The sequence below is a fragment of the Hyaena hyaena genome, unplaced genomic scaffold (genome assembly GCF_003009895.1).
Source record: "Hyaena hyaena isolate Hyena2069 unplaced genomic scaffold, ASM300989v1 scaffold_64, whole genome shotgun sequence".
Classification (NCBI taxonomy): domain Eukaryota; kingdom Metazoa; phylum Chordata; class Mammalia; order Carnivora; family Hyaenidae; genus Hyaena; species Hyaena hyaena.
The window spans coordinates 3,448,866-3,465,448 of NW_024080698.1; the positions used below are offsets into that span (position 1 = coordinate 3,448,866).

At 42.2% G+C, this 16,583-nt stretch overlaps 1 protein-coding gene across 1 annotated transcript in view; it reads left to right on the forward strand.

Annotated features, from left to right (window-relative positions):
* The first annotated feature begins 15,037 nt into the window (after window positions 1-15,037).
* The window catches only part of VWA3B (von Willebrand factor A domain containing 3B), a 201,203-nt gene continuing 199,657 nt past the window's right edge, over window positions 15,038-16,583 (forward strand). The window contains exon 1 of the mRNA XM_039232442.1: window positions 15,038-15,345. The gene's annotated coding sequence lies outside the window, so the exon portion shown is untranslated. The remainder of the gene's footprint in view (window positions 15,346-16,583) is intronic.

Here is a 16,583-nt window from a genome sequence, read left to right on the forward strand (position 1 = left end):
TGCAATTCAGTGTTATAGTAAGTCCAGTAAGCAATAATGAGCACCTATGTTTACTTCAGTAGAGGATGCAATAAAGTTCATGTTCCTGCCTTCAGGAAGCTGAGAATCTAGTTGGAAATTCTGACCACACAGTGAACCTATGAGGCAGTATAGTATTGCTAAAGAGTATGACTCAGCATCTAGATGCTACAGGGGTGCCGAGCAGCCTGAGTGGACCAAAAGTGGGGGTCGGTGAGAGCCAGCTTCATGGGGGGGTGGGCAGCTGAAAGAGGTCTAGGAGACGGGAATAGAACAGAAGCAAACCCTGCTGGGACAAGCCTCCCAAAGAGCAGTCAGTGAAGGGTGGGGTGAGCTGAGGACATCCCCAAACTGACAGAGAAACCTCACACACAGGAAGAGCCGGTATGGCTATTAGAGTAATGGTGCCAAGGCTATGCTCAATTTTGGTCATTGAGATCAACATGTTTTACCCAGTCAATTAAATCAATGACCTTCCTTTATCCCTTCTTCTCTACACCCCCAGTGAATCAACAACTGTGTAGCAAGCAGATAACTGACAGGTTATTTGGTCAACTGTAGCTCACAGACCACATATAATTAACATTCTGCCCACAGTAATCAGGTTCCTGGAAAGAGTAGCCATGACTGTGTTTTTGGAATGTGCAGTTTCCTTAGACATTCTGTGTAATGAGTTAGCTAGGAAAAGCCTCGACCGGATATGCTGGTTCAGGTCTTAGGCACCAAATGCTTGCCAACAACATTAAGGCAAGGACTTGGTGAAGGCCTGCTAAAGATGACTTTCAGTTAATATTGAATGACTTTTTGTTTTTAAAATATTTTTTAATGTTTATTTTTGAGAGAGAGACACAGAGTGCAAGTGGAGGAGGGGCAGAGAGAGAGGGAGACGCAGAAGCAGCAGGCTCTAGGCTCTCAGCTGTCAGCACAAAGATGGCTTATGCACAGACAAGCAATCACAGATACCCATTCTTAAAAGAATTGATTAGTGCCAGGTTTTTATGTCGTAAATAACATTAAGGATGTATTTTCCCTTCACTTGAGGGGGAATGGTTATTAGTTTCTCAAATTATACAATAATGCACATTTATTATAAAAAATGTAGAAACTACAAAAAGGAAAAGGAAGGAAAAGAAAACTTCCTATTATCATACCATTTGGAGATAACCTCTGGGGACCTACAATTATTTATACTTCCTTTTAGTATGGGTACACTAGACACACAATATTATATTGGATTCTTTTTGTTTTTACTTATTATAGTGTTTCAACCTTTCCAAGTCATTAACTGGGTCTGCTATACATCGTTTTTAATGGCTTGTTTGTATATACCATAATTTATTTAACTAAGACCTCTTGTTCAAAACTCAAGTTGATTACAATTTTGTACCATTATAGGTCTTCACTTGATATATATTCAGTCTTTTTTTTTTTTTATTAATGATGTTGTAATTTAAGTGCAAATTTCTAAAAGGGAAAAGACTGCTTGTCTTGATTACTTATAGCCCTGCAGCACAGTGCCTGGCTATATGGATTTAACTAATGGAAGACCATATATGAAAGAAAAAAATGCAAATTTTAAGTGAAATTTAACCTTAAAGATTTACTTAAGTGAGATTAAATCTGAGAAAGTGTTGGGTTTCTGATTTTTCATGTAGGTTGCTTTTTGGAAGATGGGACAACATCCTTTTCACTTATAGCTACAAATCCGGTGGAGGGTATAAAAAGGGTTTATTTATTTTCCTTCATAAAAGCAAGAACTGTGAGAGTCTTTTTTTAATTAATTAATTTTTTAATATACATCAAAGTTAGTTATCATATAGTGCAATAATGATTTCAGGAGTAGAAATCAGTGAGTCATCCCCTACGTATAACACCCAGTGCTCATCCCAACAAGTATCATCCTTAATGCCTCTTGCCCATTTAGCCCATCCCCACCTACAACCCCTCAGTTTGTTCTCTGTATTTAAGAGTCTCTTATGTTATGTTTTGTCCGCCTCCTTGTTTTTATATTATATTTTTTATATTATTTTTGCTTCCCTTCCTTTGTGTTCATCTGTTTTATTTTTTTATTTTTCAAAAATATTTTAATGTTTGTTTATTTTTGCGAGATAGAAGGAGACAGAGCACTAACAGGGAAGGTGCAGAGAAAGGGAGACACAGAATCCTAGCAGGCTCTTAGCTCTGAGCTGTCAGCATAGAGCTCAACGTGGGGCTTGAACTCACACACCACGAGATCATGACCTGAGCTGAAGTTGAATGCTGAACTGACTGGTGCCCCTGTTCTGTATTTTAAATTCCACATATGAGTGAAGTCATATGATACTTGTGTTTTGAGAAGGAGTCTTAAATATAAGAACGAGGTCACCAAAAGGGCCCCCATTTTCAGTAGGCAGCACCTCTAAGATTCCTACCATAGGAGAACAAACTGCTGGAATTAACAAGCAGTAGGGCACCCTTCCCCGCTGAAACACATCAGATAAAACCTTCCCTTCGCAAGTGACTGTAAGACAATGCCACTTGATACAACGGAAAGCTTCTTTCTCGAAACAATCCCCTGTTCCTTAGGGAAGGCCTATTTTAATGTTTTTTTTTTTTTTATTTCTAGGAGAGAGAGAGAGAATCAGCGTGAGCAGGGGAGGGTCAGAGAGAGAGGGAGTCACAGACTGAAACAGGCTCCAGGCTCTGAGCTGGCAGTCAGCACAGAGCCCGACGCGGGGTCCGAACCCACGAACCGCGAGATCATGACCTAAGCGAAAGTCGGACGCTTAACCGACTAAGCCACCCAGGCGCCCCTGGGAAGGCCTATTTTAAAAGATGATGGTCACTAGACAATTGTGGCCTTATTTTTCTTCTAAATGAGGCAACAGAACCCCTTCAGCTTGTTCAGTCTGCAAAGAAATCTTTCTCCATCCCTAACTGTGAGTCTCCACCGTGGAAACAAAGAAAGATGATTCCAGGGCAAAGGACAGACTAGCAAAGAGAGGGGGCAGACAGGGGAGGGGGTTTTAGGATTGCCACTCATGACTCAGCAGGAGGTTAACATTTCAAGTCACAAAGAATGTCTGGAGATGGCCCTGCATTGACAAAGCCCCATGCCTGGCATTAAGGTATCCAAGAAGACCAGGAACACCAAGCGCACAGTGTTAACAAGAGCATCGGGGCAATTGTGCATTTGGGCAGCCCATGCCTTTGTTCCTGACAAGAGAAACTTACACAGCCGGTCCGGGGCTAGGTTTGGATTTGTGTGTGCAAAGAAGTCTCCTGCAACGTTTTGATGTTGGAAACATTTGCAGACAGAAGAGAAATAATCAAGGCTTTTTCTTCTCTAGAAACTAGATTTTTGACTATTATATGCAGAAGGAAGCTCTTTCTTGGGTCTGTCCTTCCCTAATGGTATAAAAAGCACTTCTGCTGCTGCTTCTTTTTTTTTTTATGATGATCCTTAATATGCTGATGGAAAAATTTCCCATACCTTCACAATGGTACTCTTTTTTTTAATTAAAAAAAAAAGTTTATTTTAAGAGAGAGAGAGAGAGAGCATGAGTGGGGGAGAGACAGAGAAAGAGGGAGACACAGAATCTGAAGCAGCACAGAGCCCGACATGGGGCTCAAACCCAGGAACTGTGAGATCATGACCCAAGTGAAAGTCAGACGTTTAGCCGACTGAGCCACCCAGGTGCCCCACTCCCAATGGTACTGTTAACATTAACTTGGTCCACGTTTACCCCCAAATGCATTGGCTTTACAATAGACCCAACATCTCAGAGAAATTACAGTTCTGCTTCTGTCAAGAACAAGATATAATCAACAAAAGTTTGTAAAATCATCTATATAAACTTTTAAACATGTCCCACCTTGGAGCGCCTGGGTGGCTCAGTTGATTAAGCTGCTCATTTCGGCTCAGGTCATGTGTTGAGCCTGGGCCTGCTTCGGATTATGTGTCTTTCTCTCCGCCCCTCCCCTGCTCATGCTCTCTCTCTGTCTCTCAAAAATAAATAAATGTTAAAAAAAAATTTAAACATGTGCCACCTTAAAAAAACCTTTTATTGTAAAACAGGGCACCTGGGTGGCTCAGTTGGCTAAGAGTCCGACTTGATTTGGCTCAGGTCCTGATCTCACCATTCGTGGGCTCAAGCCTGCATTGGGCTCTGCTGAGAGCACAGAGGCTGCTTGGGATTCTCTCTCTCCTTCAGTCTCTCCCCCTTCCCCTCCCCCACGTGTACACACTCTCTCAAAATAAATAAATATACTTTAAAAATCCCCAAAACTTGTAATTTAAAATAATTACAGTCTCAGAGGAAGTTGTAAAAATAGTACAGAGAGTTCTCTTTACTCTTCTTCAGCTTCCAATAGCAACATGTTGCATAACTGCAGTACATTATCAAAACCAGGGAATTGACATGGACGTTGGTTAGTGTCACTATCCATTTTGACTATTTGATAGTCTAAAAATAAAAGCATAAAGTCCTAAAAACTAAGAAAAAGAATGAGTTCCATCCCCTGCTAAGATCTGCTATGACCAGGTTTAAGTCCTCCACTCTCCACGCTGCTCAGGTTATTTTGTTTTTGTAACCCCTAAGCCTTCTCTGGGCCCAGAAACATTGCCTCCTATAAGAATGGCTAATCCCTCTGGAATACTCAGAGCAGGCCTCCTTTGTCCTTCACTCTCTGTGCCCAACAGACAACCTTCCAGAAGGGGAAGGTGGAATCTCCGAGGGTCTCTCCTGGTGTTGTCCTTAAATGTTCCTTGTTTATTTTTAACTTTTTAGTTTGAAATCATTATACATTCACAGGAAGTTGCACAAATAGTACAGAGAAGTCTTGAGTACCCTTCACTCAGTTTCTCCCACTGGTTATTTAAGGCTCATCTATCCGTTTACTAGATTTGGAAAAGATAATCAAGTCCTGTTTTTTTTTTGTTTTGTTTTGTTTTCCTGTTTGTTTGTTTTGTTGTTAAAGTAGGAAGCACCAAACCTTTTCTTACGACTTTTGTCCAGTGAAAGAAAATCTATTATAGTTGTGACTGTTATTCAAGGGATTGGGGCTAATTGAAAACGTGGGAATGATAAAAAAAAAAAAAATGACTCACAGATCTTACATTCCTCATTTTAATTTGGCTCATGTAAAGGTGTTTGTTCTACAAGATTTTGACCTAGCGTTGTAGAAAAAGAAATTTGTGCTTTGTGCGTTAGTGGAAAAAGATGCATTGTCTATAGTCTACCCTTCTGCCTTATCAGGTAGAGTCTATGGGAGCTATTTTGTAAATCTTCACAGTGTGGGTAACTGATACACATGCAAGTTATGTCCTGTCTGGTAGAGATGGATTTCCCTCTCCCCTGTGGAAAAGCCAGTCTGTTTCTATTTGCACATTTAATTCAACATTATTTTACTCCATATAATTAAAAAAAATTTTTCCTTTGAAGAAGTTACAACATCTGCCTGGTTCCCTCATTAGATGGATTTAGTAGAATTTTAACATATGCTCATTGTTATATCTGAGAGTCATGATTTAATCTTTTCCTGAAATGTATCAGAATTAAGGCTCTTTCTTTGCATATTTGTCCACTGTTGAGAATTCTTTCTTTGAAAAATTGCACCCATAACACAGTTTCTAGTTTCACTCTCTGTAGAGGTAGAGCCTAAAGATAGATGCATTGGAGAGCTGAATGCTTCCAAATTTGTAGAACTGCCTGTTTGTCCCTCCCCCTCCCCTCTCCCCAGTCATTTACTGGGGTTTTACCCACTCCTAATTCAACAGGATTATTATTTAGCGACTCTCTTCCATCTACACAGACAAGCAATTTTCAAAGCATTTGTCCTAAATTTCATAGAAATAACTTTTTCTCCTTTAACACTTGGATGTCACTAATTTATAACATTTAATTAAATGATGTGATAGATGAGTCTAACCAGCATAAATGGATTTGAGAACAAATCCTGAGAGCTTGTGCTCTGGTCAGTCAGTGCCGCAGGCCAGTTAGCTTTGTGAAAATGCTAAGGGGAGACCAGTTAAGAGAGTATGTGGCAGAGACAGGCTGGTTTTTTGTTTTTGTTTTTGTTTTTTTTTCCAGATTTCTTTTCTTCCTCCTGGGCACACAACTAGATCTCATATCCTAGCCTCCCTTGTGGTAAGCATGGCCACGGGACTGAATTCTAGTCAGTGTAATTGAGGTGAAAGAGATGAATGTCTCTTCAAGGTCTAGTCCATAGAAACGGCTCTGCTGCCACTCTCCATCTTTCCTTCCCCTTCTTCTGGCTTGAGACAGACCATACCTTGGAGGTCAGGGATAAAGACAGCGCAGTCAGAGACATCAGGAGACTCACATTGGGAATTTATGTGAGAAAGATACTAACTTCTGTAGTGTTTGAAGCAGTGTATATTTCTGGGTTTGCTTGTTACAGTAGCTAGCATCATTGTAACGGATCTAGAGCTTCTGCCTGATGGTCACAGAGGAAGCTGAGTCTTTCAATGTGGATTTCTAGTAAAGGTAATAAATTAGTAAATTAGTTGGATGAAGTTATCACATAACTGAATATCCTTTTCAAAAATATGTATTTAAATTCAAGTTAGCCAACATACAGTATAGTCTTGGCTTCAGGTGTAGAACCCAGGGAGTCATCTCTTATATATGACACCCAGTGCTCATCCCAAAAATGCCCTCCTTGGGGCGCCTGGGTGGCTTAGTCGGTTAAGCGTCCGACTTTCGCTTGGGTCATGATCTCGCGGTTCGTGGGTTCGAGCCCCGCGTCGGGCTNTCATGATCTCGCGGTTCGTGGGTTCGAGCCCCGCGTCGGGCTCTGTGCTGACTGCCAGCTCAGAGCCTGGAGCCTGTTTCAGTCTGTGACTCCTTTTTTTTTTGCCCCCCCCCCCCTCACGCTGTGTCTCTCTCTCTCTAGAAATAAATAAAAAACAAAAACAAAAACAAAAACAAAAATGCCCTCCTTAATGCCCATCACCCATTTAACCCATCCCCTACCCACCTCACCTCCAGCAACCCTCAGTTTGCTTTCTATATGTAAGAGTCACTTGTGGTTTGCAATCCTCTTTGTTTTTATCTTATTTTTCTTTCCCTTCCCCTATGTTCATCTGTTGAATTTCTCATATTCCACATATGAGTGAAATAATATATCTTCCTTTCTCTGACTGAGTTATTCCATTTAACATAATGCCCTCTAATTCCATCCACATTGTTGCAAATGGCAAGATTTCATTCTTTTTCATCACTGAGTAGCATTCCATTGAAATAAACTTTCTTTAAAAAAACAACTGATTTAGATTCCTCAGGTCTTTATTCATTCCACAAAGATGTATGGAGGACCTATTGCATATCAGGCACCACTCTAGTCTGCAAATATGCAGCAAACAAAATAGACAAAGAGCTCTGTTCTCCAAGAGCTCAGGGGAGAGCAAATTTTGCAAACATGCAAAATTAATAATGTTAGAGAAGTTGGACAGTGATATATGCTATGAAGGAAAGTCAAGAAGGGAAGGTGGACAGAGAGTTAGGGGAGAAAGAGAGAGCTGTCTATGGTTTTCAGCACCCCAGTCAAGGAAGGCCTCAGTAAGAAGGTAATATCTGAGCAAAGACTTGAAATTGAAGGTAGTGAGAGAGCGAATCACATGGTATCTAGAGGAAGAATACAAGTTAATTTCTACTTCCATTGCCCGGTTTCAAAAGTCAAGTCTGGGTTGGGGTGGGAGGAAGACCCCTAAGCATGGCTGCCTGTGATGCTTGCTTCTTGTCTTGCCCTCTAGACTAGCATTCTGGGTAGGTTCAAGGGCACAAAAGACCTGGCCCCAACACAAGGGGATTCTGAGCTGCAGGGAGTATACCATGCACAGGTGTCTTTGTTCAGCCCGCACTGCCAGTATCCATCAATGTGGCTGTCATCACCCCTCTTCCCATGGCATGGGCCTCCTGTAGGCATAGACCCTTTAGTTTGCTTGCATTCCTCCCTCTAGTCCAAAGCCAGGCTCCTTCCATCTCTGTTTCATGTCTGTCCTGGTGGTAGCTTGATCAGAGAGTGTAATTAACTTGACCAAGGTCACAGCACTAGTAAGCATCTTTATTCAGTGCATAGGCCCATTGGCGCATTGTCTCTGATTCCTACACCCTTCATGTTCCCTCTTTCTACCTTTTGGATAGAATAGGTGTGGCCCAGGGACAGAATTATTTTATACTTTTCAATTTTATGATGTTTGGCATATAAGCCCCCAAACTCTAAATTCTATTTAAAACAAAGGGCCATCTTATTACAACAATCAATTGCTCAGTCACTGAGATACTCATGTGTATTTGAATAGACAAGAGAATAAAAACAGATAGGCCACATATACCTGACACTTAGTTTTAGAAGGCCAATTAATGGATATGTTTCAGTAAAGGGAGGGAGGTTCCTTTTTACCTCTCTTATTTAAATGGATTTATTCTTTCACAGAATGGTTCTGTGGGATTTCTTTTTCACATTAGTCATAGTTTGCTCCTTGTCCTGTTTTTTCAGGAAATGCAGTTTGGATCCTAAAGACTGAGGCTTGCCACTTGGCAAGGGATTAGGCTTGGCATCCATCATGATGTTGGAGAAGTTTTCCATGGAGGGAAGAAGCCTACTAAATGTGAACTCTTAAAACCACTCTTTCTGTTCAAAAGGACTTCAAAAGACAAAAAGTGGCATTTGTATAATGACCTTCTGGGAATTTTGTTTCAAGTTTTACTGCAGTTAAAAATCAACAATCTCCTTCAATGATCTGTTCATGATTCCAGGACAGGGCTGATTCATTGGTTAGGAGGAAGGACACGTGGGAAGCTGACCTGAAAGACTGGTCTCTGGAGCTCGAAGGGTGGAAGGCAAATTCCCGCCACCTTGAGAGAGGAGGTGACATGGCGGGGGAGGTCCAGGTAAGTGAGGCCTAGGGGGCTCTGCTTGCCCTTTGGAAGCCTTGGCCACAGAGTGATCCTCCCTCTCCAGCAAGGTGAAGAGCTGGGGGAGGGAGCCTTAAGTGAAGTGGGCAGACCCCCTACTATTCCAAATTTCTGAGCTCTGAAATACAGGTAACCATTGGCCCTTTCCCAGAAGCGGGGTGGTCTCTGTGCCCCCCTTTTCTAGCAATTCCCCCAAACCACACCACACCAGCTTTGGAGGACACAAAGATGACTCCATCTCTCTGTCTGAAGTTTTGTTTACGCTCTAGTCTCTTCTTGAAAGGCACTGAGCTACACTTAAAGGTCCATCCCATTTTCATTCACAAAAATCTTAAGACCAAAGTAGAATAATTCTGATTGAAAGCTGAAAGAGGGGAGGGAGGCCAAGGATATCAGAAAGATACTCTGGGTGAGTTTAAGGCATAACAAAAGACAAAAGCAAAAAAGTTTGCCTCTCATTCAAAGGCACACATTTCCATAGCACTAAACTCCCAGAGAAGCATAGGACATTTGAACACTGACTTACAATTAACATAACATATCTTTAATAGATACTTTAGGAATATACAGAGACAATCTTCACCTGATCATTTTTAGTATTTTACAACAGCTGTTGGCATATATTATAAGCCCTATCTCGATGACAACATTTCTATCTGAGAAAGAAAATCTCAGGACAGTTGAGCCTTGAAACTGGGGTTAAGGGTGCTGACGTAAACAGTTGATTAACACATATTTTATGTTATAGGTATTATATATTCTATTCTCATAATAAAATAAGCTAGAGAAAAGAAAATGTTATTAAGAAAATCATAAGGAAGAGAAAATACATTTATGTTACTGTTCTGCGTTTATTGAAAAAAATTCACGTATAAGTGGACCCATGCAGTTCAAACCAGTATTGTGAAGGGCCAGTTATATATAGCTTTCTTTTTGTTAATTTTTTTTTTTTTGAGAGAGAGAGAGAGAGAGAGCAAGTGAGCAAGGAGCAGAGATGGAAATGGGGCTCACCAGAGGCGGGGGTTGAGGTCATCCTATGTGGGACTAGAACTCAGGAACTGTGAGATCATGACCTAAGCCGAAGTCAGATGCTTAACTGAGAGCCACCCAGGCACCCTATACACAGTTTCAGATGGAGGTAGACTGGTGAGTGTGTGTGTATTCTTTTCCAGTTCTCTATATATTCCACATACCCTTGCTACCACATTCCCCCCAGGAAGTCTGTTCTCTACTTCATGTCCTCAGATGATACATATAGCACAGGGGAAAGCAGAGCACCTGCAACTCTGTTGGGTTTTGTCTTCCAAAGTCTAAGCCTTGGGCTTATATGGCAAAGAGAAACTCCCACTGCCCAGGGATTATGCTGTGCTCCCCATAGTTCCCCATCTCCTAGCAATGAGATGGGTCATGTAACTCGCTCTGGTCCGTGGGCTGTGAGTGGAAACAAACATGAATTCATTGATGCAATTGTATGTGTGCACGTTTTAACACCATATACACTATACTGCATATATTTGTTCTGCAATTTGGTTTAAAAAATCTCAAGGGTACATCTTGGAACTTTTTCTATATCGTAACAAAAACCCCCATCTGATCCTTTTAAATAGCTCTCATATCACAATGCGAATATACCGCAATTTCAACTCTTCCCTTACTGATGGACATGTAGATGGTTTCCATTATTTTGCTATTTTGCATTATAAAAATACTTTTGTGTGTGCTCAAAGAAATCTAGCAGTACAATTGCTTCGCAGAAAGGTATGTACTTCTGCAATTTTAAGACAATGATTTTAAAAAATTATTCTTTTTTTAAATTTTTTAATGTTTTATTTATTTCTAGGAGAGAGAGAGAGACAGCGTGATCAGGGTAGGGTCAGAGAGAGAGGGAGTCACAGACTGAAACAGGCTCCAGGCTCTGAGCTGGCAGTCAGCACAGAGCCCGACGCAGGGTTCCAACCCACGAACTGAGAGACCATGACCTAAGCGAAAGTCGGACGCTTAACCGACTAAGCCACCCAGGCGCCCCTTTAAAAAATTATTCTATTAAATTCAATTTACTAGTATTTTACCCAGGATCTTTACAATTAAATTCATCAGTGAGAATTTTCTAATTCTTCTAATGTCATCCTTCTCCTGTCTTTCCTCCCTCACTTCACTCCTTAAAAAGTGGTATCTAGGGGCGCCTGGGTGGCTTAGTCGGTTAAGCGTCCGACTTTCGCTTGTGTCATATCTCACGGTTCGTGGGTTCGAGCCCCGCGTCGGGCTCTGTGCTGACTGCTAGCTCGGAGCCTGGAGCCTGTTTCAGAGTCTGTGTCTCCCTCTCTCTCTGACCCTCCCCTGCTCACGCTGTCTCTCTGTCTCTCTCCTAGAAATAAATAAAACATTAAAAAAAAAAAGTGGTATCTAATTGGGTCAGTTTCCAGGATGTTGATGGTGCCAAGTTTATTGGTGTGTTTCTCTTTCTGGCACTTCGCTCTTTTCCCAAGAGGAAGAGAGGGAAGCCACACCAGAGCTTGCCTCTACTGGTGGGCAGGCCCTCTTTACTTTCTTCCTCCCACTAAGTAGTGCCACATGTTTACCCCTCTAGGCATCGGTCTGGAGCTGGTAGAAAGACCTGAGCTTAGAAGGAGAGAGGCCCTAGCTTTGTGCCCAAGTCCTGCACCCACACAGGGTTGCTGGGTCAACCTTCCCTAGGGCTATATCCTAAAATAAGGAAATGCCATCTTGCCCATTGCCATTGGCGTGTGTGTGTCCTTCTCTCTTCAGGAACCATAGGAAGAGGATGACCCAGCCAAAGCAAGATCCAGGCCCATTCCTGAATATCATTTCCATATGATCAAAATCTCATCCAGGAGTATTGTCTTTGCCAGCTTTTCATATAAGTATCTATTCTGAAGAGTGATTTTAAATTTCCAAGTGGAACTTTATTGTTTAGGTAAAATATTGTTGAATTTGTCTTAATTTAGTTATTAGAATAAAGTAACAGACTAAAAGGCATCAGTTCATTTTAAAACAATGGCACATTGCAAAGTTAATGGAAAGTGTAGGAGGGAGGGGTGCTTAGAAAACAGATCTGCTTGGGGTGCCTGGGTGAATCAATTGGATAAGCAGCTGGCACCTAATTTGGGCTCAGGTCATGATCTCATGGTTCATGAGATGGAGCTCTGTCAGCACAGAGCCTCCTGGGGATTCTCTCTCTCCCTCTCTCTCTGCCCCTCTCCTGCTTGCACTCTCTTTCTCAAAATAAATCTTAAAAAAACAAAAGAGACCTACTTTATTCCGTTTAACATTGAGATGTGTGCTGGTAAAAAGCCATTCAAGGCCAGGGAGGATTTCATTGTGACATTATATCTGGTTCTAAATGAACACTATACAACTGGGATGACAGAAAATTTCTTTCTGGAGAAAATTAGGGCCAACAATTGATCAACACAGGATATAAGTAAGAGGGCAGGATGTTGATATAGGGTGCATGGGTTCAAATTCTGGGTTCACCATTCACTAGTTGTGTGGCCTTGAGTTGCCTAGTTACCTAATCTGATATCTCAGTTTACTGATCTGCAAAATGGGGACAATCATAGTATTTTCCTCCTAGAATTTTGTAAGGATTTAAAAAAGCAATATATTTAAAGTACTTAGAATAAAACACTTTAAGCGCTTTTAATAAATTCTAGTTGTTATTTTAGATGTTGGTTAACCGTGAACATAGTAATTATCAAGAGTAGAACAATTATGCCAACACTCAGCTGTGACTTACTTGCTCTCACTCACCCCCCTTCCTCTTCTGAGGAACACTTCTGGGTTAAGTCCGCCTCTGACTCTTTTTCACACATATATGATTCCATTGATCAATATTCTACTAATCCTCCCGTTCCAGTTCTTGCAGTGGGCTTAGGAAAACTGCTTTTCTTCTCTTTATTGACCTCTCCCCCCCGCCAAAGATTCTAATCATGATCAAAAACACAAGTAGTGTCAATGATAGACTTGTTCAAAGAAAAACGATTCAACCTGAAAAAACAGCACAAAGGTCAAATAACAATGGAAGCGCTGTCACAAGGCAGTATACCACTGCCAAGAGTGCCAATTGACAATGGATGCTCCGAGTCTGGAAACGTGGAGAAAAATTACTGGGGCTGGAATGTCCACGGAAGGCTTTGTGAAGAGGGAAGAGCTTGAGCTGACTGTGAATGACCTGGGGATCTGTGGCTCCCAAGTAGTGTAATCCAGATGAGGGGAGTGGTCCGAGGAAAGACATCTGTAGTCAGAGGCAGGGACCATAGTGTCTCTGCTGGAGTGTTTATGTTGTGGGCAGTGGCAAAGAATCTAGAAGTAAGGATGGGAGTCATATGATAAGTGTCAATTATTGAGTTTGAGAGTAGGATACAAATGATCTGTGAAATGTAAATTCAAAACAAATTCATTAAAGTTCAGTACAATGGTATACCACAACTGTGCGAAAGGTATTCTTATTCCAGACCACTCAACAAACAAAAAGGAGGTGAATTTATCCCATGGCTGGCTGAACTCAAGTCAGAATCAACTATATAGTACTGCAAAAGGACCTAATCTTCTGCTCCCTTGTCTGTCTATAATTTAAGTAATTAATGTTTCACATTTTCATATGAGCTTATGCATGCAGGCACATACATATAATTGACAAAAGCATAGCATCATCTGCAATTACTTGCATGTAAGTGGCAAGTGTCCCTGGAATGGGAAAATGCACCGGGTGAAGGTGAGGAGTGCCTAGTGTGACGATGGAAGGCAGGGCTTTGGCTGTGTGAATGCTGTGTGCTCTTTCTAACCCCTGAGACCCAATATTAGTCTGGCAGGGTGTGGACAGCAGGGATCACTGCGGCACTGGCAAATGTGGGCGTCGGTGTTGTACTACTTCCTTTCTGAACACAACCTGTTTTTTGTACCATTGAATTTTTGTTTGTTTTTTGGTGGTGTGGTTGCAGGTGTCCTTTGCAAGGTCAGTGGTATACAATCTTATAATTGTATGGAATGACTTCTGCTCTGAGATGCAACCTTTTAGTACTTTTAAAGTTATGAAGGCATTAAAAGAATGTAGGAAATAACTCTGTGGATGAAGTAGATTTTTTTTGTTGTTGAAGATAGAATTGTTCAGTTCTATTAGTAACTATGTTTTATTAGAAATTTGATTCAAAAACCTACAAATGATCTGGTCACTTTTTGAATTTTATAATTGAAAACACACTTTAATACCCCAACATACTAAAACAATACTTGCCTGTGGGATCTTTTTATTAAGGATTTAAAACATGCTTTTCATAAGCACAATTTTATTTCTGAGTGACTGTAAAATCACAGGCATGTATTTTGAGCTCTTTGCTTACTTGATACAGTAAGAATAAGGTTAAAAATGAAGCAGAATGGAGAAAAGAATACTATAGGAATACTCATATCTAATAGATAATGGTCTTTTAGGTAAATGCAGCCTGTCCTCCAAAACTGCAGCTCACTGTCTCACCTGTCTTAGCTTCACATTCGCTCCACCCCCGAGCGATCTGTAATTGCTCCACCTCTGTAAGCTTCTTTCCCTCAACCGCAAAATGAAGAAAATAGCTTTTCACAGCGTTCAGGTGAAAAGTAAACAAAATTACGCACGTGTAAGTGCTGCATGCTGAAAAGCACGTACAGAAGTTAATTGTAATGTAATGAGCTGGCCTCCCCCCCACCTTGGGCGCCTTCCTCGCCCCTAACCTGGGCTCGTCAGTGTGTTTATCTGCTTGTTAACTTAGCTAATAAATATTCACCGCCGTTAAGTTTGCCAATAACAGCAGGCATGGGGGACAGTGGCATCCGCCCTGTCCCCTAGCGTGGGGCCCTTGCTTTGGGTCCGAGGTGGTGACCTTGGGTGCCTTAGGAAACCCGAACACCCTCAATCGCCACCTCGCCCCGGAACTTGCCTTGGAGCCCCGCCCCTTCGGCCCGCTGGCCCCGCCTCCGCTGGGCGCACGCTCTGTGGGCGGGGCCGGCTCAGGGAGACGTGCTGTGGTTGGCCGCGTCCGAGCAACCCGGGCAACGCCGTGGTCAACATGCCGCGCGTTTAGCTCTCGGGTCACAGAGAAGTCGAACGTCTGGAATCCTTCGCGCCAAGCGCCAACCCTTTGCCCGCCGGGGTCGGTGCTTTATCAACCAGGGGGATGCGCGCCTCACCCGCCCTAGGGGGTCAGAAGGCCCCCAGAGGATGGGAGGGCGGCTGCTGAATAGGAACCTTCTTGTCTTTCATCCGACAGATTGCCTAGTAAGTGGGATGCCATCCCTTCCACGCCAGAACCTTCGAGGTGCCAAGGTTTCCAGCAGGCTGTGGAGGGAAAGCTTGGAATTCTGCAGCTTCCAACTTGGATTGCTCTCCACAAGAGCTCAACGATCTTCCCAGGTTCACTTAACTATGTGGTTCTGGGGTCAGGCTGAGACACAAGGTACCCGACCCCTCCTACCGCACAGCTCTAACCCCTGTACCCCACTCCCAGCGAAGCTCAGCAGCTCTGGTGGAGAACCAGCTTTCCTGCTTTCTGACTCACCATAGGCAAACAGTGATAAGGTGAAGTTCGCTAGGCTTTGGAATTAATACAAGAACCAGGAGATATTTATTTATTTATTATTTTTTAAAGACAGAGAGAGATCATGACCTGAGCCAAAATAAAGAGTTGGACGTTTAACCGACTGAGCCACTCCGGCACCCCCCCCCCCCCCAGGAGAAATTTATTTTTAAGAAATAGAACATGCATAGTCCAAAACAAAGGGATTTGCTTGTATCCAGATTTCTACAACTTTCTGTTCTGGAATATCCTCTTTCTCTCTTCCTTTCTTCTACACTTACATGGTTTTAAGAATCACCTCACTAGGACAAGCCCTATTTTCTTTTGCTCTTTTCATATTGGGCATAAAGCTTAATTAGGTTTAGTTTCCACTTGGTAGAGTTTTCCTTTAATCTTCTTGGGACCTCTTGGTTTCTTTCTTCTCACCAATGACCTTCCTAAAGGTCATTATTCTTAGATCTTCTTTTCTTGGCTCCATTTTCTCACCTGTGGGCGAGTCCATTTCACTGTCCTTGCCTCTGCCCACATTATTTGAGCAGATGATCACAGGCCAGCCTTGCTCCCTAAGAGCAGGAAAATGGAGGGAGGAGCAGATTAAGGGTTTCTGGGGGAGTTGCAGGAGGATACCCAAGGGGCTTGACCCAGCTACCTTTTTCCTGGGAACAATTATAAATCAAAACTCACATAAATCACAAGATATATCCACCTAACCTAGACTTCATTTTCAGCAAGGACTAACAATGATATAGAAGTTTTGGGTGTTTATAATAAAACAAGCATACCAGATATTTAATCTGAATTAATGGACTTGAAGTGCATTGTGCCTCTACCTCTGACCATGTAGGACCTCTTCGGCCATGGGAACTTCTGCAAGGTGCTTACCTCAGAACAACTGTGGGGGGCATCTCTTGGCAGAAGCAGTACAGGCTGGCTGCATTTGGAGCCCCTGATTCCCTTGGTTGGGGAACCTTTAACTTCTGCTGACTTAACCTTTCTGTGTTTCCCCTGAGCTCTGCCTCCCTGCTCTTGCCTTCAGCTCAGACTTTCACTTCTCTTTTTTCTTCTATTTTTTTTT